Below are 6,065 nucleotides of genomic sequence, written 5' to 3' on the forward strand. Positions count from 1 at the left end.
TGTGGCCTGGGGTCTTGTTTAAACATGTGATCCTCCTTATGGGCGCATATTTACTGCTTGGCACCATCAATACTTGCATTCAGTACGAGTGCCTCGAGGACAGTGGTTCACGACTGGATTTAGAAGGAATGTATGAATTTCACCGAGGCTTGGAAGAGAGAAATTTGCCCCGTGGTGCAGTTAGCGTGTCTGGACCTTAATTTTGCACGCTTTGGGGATCTTTTATGCCAAAAGCATGTACTTGCTGTTTCCTAGGAAGAAATTCAAAGCGTGTGCCATGGAAAGGGGGGGGTCAGGTTTAGTGCTCGGAGGAGTAGAGTTGCTCCCCAAGTGCTTACGAGCTGTGCAGCTTGGGACAGGTGTAAGAGTTCCTCTGCTTTCTGTGGGGCCATGCTGTGCTTGAGGCTTTTCCTTGTGGTATCTGAGTCTTTCTGAATTACTGCTGTGTTCTTTCAGACTGCAGTTGTTGCAGTTACGCCAGGGTAAGAGGAGGAAGGAAGGGAACCCTGCTGTCCCTGCCTCTGTTGGTAATATTAATCTAGAAACATGTCCACCCATTGTACCAGGGCATGAACGACCATAAAAGCAAACCTTGATCCCGGGCCAGACGTTGGGCAGGTTTTCAGCTGAAGCCTTACAGCTTGCAGTTGAGAACCTCCCAGTTTCACAACAAAAACCACTTTTTTACATTCCTTTTGAGGATTCTGCAGCACAGCAATTAGAGTTCGAGTGAACGACCTGCTGCTGCTATCCAAGAGGAACAAAAGGAACTTCTTAGAAATGCTCTGTTTTGAAGGCAAGCAGCATTCATCTGCAAAGCCCAGAGGCTTGTGAGTAGCACAAGACACCCTGTGCCGTAAAACACTTCAGCTGGTGTTCCAGTCCAGTGCAGAGTCTGCTGTTAGATGGATCTGTAACTATTTTGCTGAAATCGGGCAAAACCACACGTTGAAGGTTGCCACGCACTGATGTGCTTTGCAGATTGCAGCCCTCAAATGCCCACAGTCGGTGACCAGATCTGCACTACAGGCTTCGCAGCAGAAACCTGCCAGGGTAGGAATGTGACTTCCCTGAAAAACAAAAATTCATCTCTCCTCCCTGGGACTGTCCCAGCAGGCAAGTTTATCGGTGCGGCTTGTTTTGCTTCAGAGGCAGGAAGAGGGAGGGAAGGAGAAAGCAAGCTCTTTGGCTTTGTGGCTACAAAACAGTTTGCAAGCAGGGCTGCAGCACAGAAGGAACTTCTTAGTTATGACATTCTGCTGCCCCTGTCCCAGGAAAGCAGTCCCCGTAGAGCAGCCGGTGTTGCTTTTGCACACCTTGTTCATTCGGTGCGTGAGTGAAACCGGAATGTGTAGGGCAAAGAGAACAGCTCAGCCACAAAAGGCAGCAAAATGGGACTGCTGTGGCGGTTGCTTAGTCACCTGCTGAGGAATTGACTTTTTGTAATGCTCCTGCTTGACTGAGAATGAAACGAGTGACGCTGGGAGGTGCCGGAGTTTGGCTGGCGTGTTTGCCTAACTGGTCATTGGGTTTTTATGCAGAAATTACCCGTTCCTGCAAACAGATTCTCTTTCACCCTTAGATCTTATTTTTTTTTTTAATACCTTCAGCATAAAAATGTGTAAGTTGAGCCTTTGGCTTGAAGGTAAACATCTGTCCTAAGGCAAGGAAATAGCAGGGGCTGCTTTTCCACCGAGGAGTAGGCAGGTAGTTAACTACGTGGAGCCTATTAGCCACATTTGAAGCCAGTGGTTAATAGGATTATATTTCTGCTTGAAGGTAGCAGGAGAGAGCAGGACAAGCCTGATCCTTGTGCAGCTCCATGCACATGATTGGTGCCTACCCCGTTTTATAATACGAGTGCTCAGGAAACTTCTGCGAAGAAGTCGGGATTTGAACTCCATTGCTTATGACCCTTTTTGCATATGTCTCCGAAGCCAAACCGTGAGATTTAAAAATAATTTATTTCTGCAGCTTTATACATAGAACATCACCAAATTGAACTTTGACTCGACAGAAGGCTGTGGAAGGAAACATGTCGCTCTCTGACATGTTGCTGTGTCTGATCTGCCATTTGATTGCAGTGGTGTAATCTCTTAGTGGTAAAAAGGACTTCCCGCTTTCCTGTTTGCTTCAATAAAGCGCCTGGTTCTCACCGGTGCCTCACCTTTTAGTGCTGATTGCGAACATACCTGCACGGGAAACTTTGCCCACTCTTCGAGGGTTATCTTTGGGAAGACGGAAAGTGGCACGCGCTTTCCCAGCTCACCCCATCACCTCAGCATCATGGGAATACTTCTTGCTTCAGCGTGGCGTGAAGCCAAGCCTCGATTCTGGGAAAAATAACTGTAACAGAATCCTCTGTTGGGCTGCCAAAGTATTACAGAGCACCAGAACATAAGACTCGTAGAAATGAGAATAATATCTTGCAGCAGTCGGTGTTTGCTTTCTTGCTGTAATTTCAGAAATTACGGGGAATGGTGAAGAAGCTAAACGGGAAGGATGGCAGTGGCAGGATGGGGGAATTGTGGTGCTCTGCGCAAGTCTGCGAGTTGGTTTGTTTGGGCTGCCCATCAGGTTTGATGAATGGTGTAGAGAGGGTAATTCAGGTGCTTTTATTTGCCCTCTGGAAGCAAGGACTTCTTAAATTAAAGAAACGTGCAGAAATTCCAGGTGAAACAAGAAAATGTTCTCCCCCTGTACGCACAATTCGGAGCTCGGTTCAAAATAGCATTGGAACTCAGGACTCTGTGGATTTCACAGGATATTCTTCCCTGAGGATAATGGGAACATCAACAGGAACATTAAGTAGGAAGTGTGAGAGATCAAAATCTTTGTGTCTGTAAGCAAAAAAAAAGTTCAGCTTATTTGTCGATCACGGCACAGTCTCCTGCTGTCTGCTGTTGTGGAAGTTTTTTCAGCCTCACACCTTCCTCTGAAGCCTCCAAGGGAGAATATGGAAGTAGCTGGATCTCATCTGCCAGAGCAATTCCGAAGGATCCAGAGGATAACAAACAAGTGCTAAGTAAACAAACCCTCCTCCCCGCTACCCGCTTGCTCTCGGCCGCATCTGCTCGAAGAAGCTGCAGGTTGCTCAGTAAGGAGTTGTTTGCAACAAAAGCAGATGTGAGCACAACACCCCGGTCCTCCGATGACTCTTTGTTTGCTTCAGAGCAAAGCTCTGATTCTCCCTTATAAGAAACTTTTTCATAACACGTCTGGAAGGCTGGGGGAGAAGGAACTGCTGTCTCAAGGGATCCCATCACAGCTTTCTAGTGAGATCAAGTTGTTCTCACATGGCCCCATATGTGCTCAAGGTGAAGACGGCAGGAGACATAAATAATACTTATGGTATGAGCTCATCATTTTGTCAAAGCCATGGCATATCTCCTTCAGTGGAGGAAGAAGGAAACCTGGCACCAATCTGAAATGTCTCCTTGCCAATGCCTTAATGCAGTCAAGATTTACATTGTCTGCTAGGTCATGCACTTAGCAGCCATTCAGATCCACCCACACCCCAAAATGAGGAGCTGTGAGTGGGTGAGAAATTCCAGAAGCGACTCAGCAAACACAAGTGTTGCATTAAAGAGAAGTTTGTTACGCAAACTGTTTTAAAATCGGAGACTTTCAGATCAGAAGCAGGGTCCAAGTTGCACAATGGAATTCAATCTGATAAAGCTGCACAGGCGAAACAATACGAAAAGGGAGTCTTCCGAAGGGAGGAAGTCGTAACCCCCCCGCCTCCCTGGCCATCTGCGTTCCTTCCCTGCGAACCAAGAGCCAGAGTAGCCGTCAGAGGGGAGATTTCACTCTCTTCAATCTTGAGAGATCCAAGAGGGGAAAATTTATCAAGTTTCATCTTAGGCACTTAATCTTTTGGTGCTAAAACAGGCCCAGCAACAGCTGGGTCTGTAGATGCTTGATATGACCACCTATAGTATTAAATCCCGTACAACTCAACAAATTACTTATCGTCATCTCGCTTCTCAAGCAAAAGCATGCTGGATAATAGGTGTCTTAGTGCTAAAGCTTAAGGTGTGTATGCTTTTAGCGTGACAGTCCAATTTCGCAGGTCATGTGCTGTTCATGTACGCAGCTAGAGGGTATTTATCTGATTGTGAGTGCTGGCTGTTTATGCCTGGTCAAAAATACAGGAACGGGTTAGACTAACATCTGTCAGGAATGGCACGGGTACGGCTGATCCTGCAAGGGAATGGCCTCAATGGTCTTTGAAGTCCCAGCTCTGCTTTCTGCGATGCTATCTCGTACCACGTTATAAACTCTTAAGTGCAAGCTGGCAACTAGCGTTGAGGGTAGGACGTGACTTTGCTGCTAAAACTTCTCCTGACAGTTGCTGAATTGAGTTCCATCCATCCATCTCCAACTGCAGTGGTGGAGAATTATAATCTCTTATTTTTACGTGGGCAGGAAGCGCTTATCAGTGACGGGTAACCTGACTAAAACAAGGCCACAGAGGTGGTCGAGAGTGGAAGTGAGAGCGATGTCTAATTGCTTTGCTCCCATAGTTCAGCCATTACAGGGTTGGGTTACAGGGGTAGGCGCTGTTCAGGGGCAGAGCGATGCACCAAAAAAAGGGGAGTGCCCACTTTATCTCCATTGCTTCATTAAAAAAAAAAAAAAGAAAGAAGAAAGAAAAAAGTGTAAAGGGCAGCGCGTGGGCGTTGGGAAACGGTATCTTCAGGATTTATTACCACTTAATGCGTGTGTCTCGCATATCACAGTACTTTGCACCAGTTGGATGTTAACACAGCTGGAATCAATGGCTTAGCAGCCTAAGCTTGTGTTTTGTGTTTCGAAACGGCCGTGCTCCTGGAACTGCCCGCTCCCAGCCCGACAGGGTCATCGCTGCCTGTGCTCCCGTCCTCCTGCCAGAAATGCCGCTGCTGGCCGAGGCCTTGACTCCTTGGTGGGGAAATAAACCCGGTGCTGGTGGTGTGGAGTTGGGGTTCATGCCATGGGGCAGGGCAGCTGGTGGAGCTGGGTGTGCTGGGAGGAATTTGGCAGGGAAAATGCGCTTGCGGAGGAAGGATGCGCCCATTTGTGCAGTTCAGAATTGTGGTAACATCTTCTGCTTGGCTGTACATCACACCTAAACGGTCCACAAAAACATGAACCTTTGATGATTCCTAAATCTTTATCAGAGATAGTACTTTTACTTGGTGTCTCAGTGCCACACATCCACTGCACAGCTCTGGCTTCTCTTCTGGCTTCACCTATTGTAGCCTCCATGAGGCAGCGATTACTGGAGGAACTGTTGCTCATCCTAAAAGACTTGCTAATGAATTTGGAGGTTTTTATTTTTTGTTTTCCCCTTTTTCACACGCTGCTGCATCTGAGCATGGGAAGGCAGACCTGAGGGTGTTTAAGGTTGGACATGGTGCTTAGGGACATGGTTTAGTGGTTGACATTGGTGGTTGGGTGATGGATGGTTGGACCAGATGATCTTGGAGGTGCTTTCCAACCTTAATAATTCTGGGATTCTGTGAAGAGGGGATGGGAATCCTGTTTGTAACCCTGTGGGGTTGTTCCTGGTATGGGATGCTCTGAGAACTGCTTCGCTCAGGCAATTCTGCCTCCGTTTTCTCAAGGCGGGAAGACCTGAACACCCCCTAACTTATGACAGAAAACGTGAGGTACAGATTTTCATTTTATTGCTTAAAAACCACATGGCACGTCCAAAATTCCCAATTTCTTCCTCACTTCAGGATCTCCCCACTCCGCGGACCGACACGGGGCCACCTTTCCCTCACCCCCCCCCCTCACCCCCCGAACCCTTCCCTGAGGCGCGAACGCGACCTCACCGCGCATGCGCCCCTCTCCCCCCCCTCCTCTCCCTCCCACCCCTCCGCGCACGCGCCGCGCTCCCCCCTCCCCCTCCCTCCCTCCCTCCCCGCGCACGCGCCCCGCCGCCCCCTCACCGCCCCCTCCCTCCCGGCTCCGCGCAGGCGCCGTGCGCGCCGCTCCCCCCTCCCCTCCCTCCGCACGCTCCGCGCCGCGCATGCGCCCCACGCCTCCTCCCTCCCCCCTCCCCCCCCCCCCCTCCC

This window comes from Aythya marila (assembly GCF_965140915.1).
Source record: "Aythya marila genome assembly, chromosome: 27".
NCBI lineage: Eukaryota > Metazoa > Chordata > Aves > Anseriformes > Anatidae > Aythya > Aythya marila.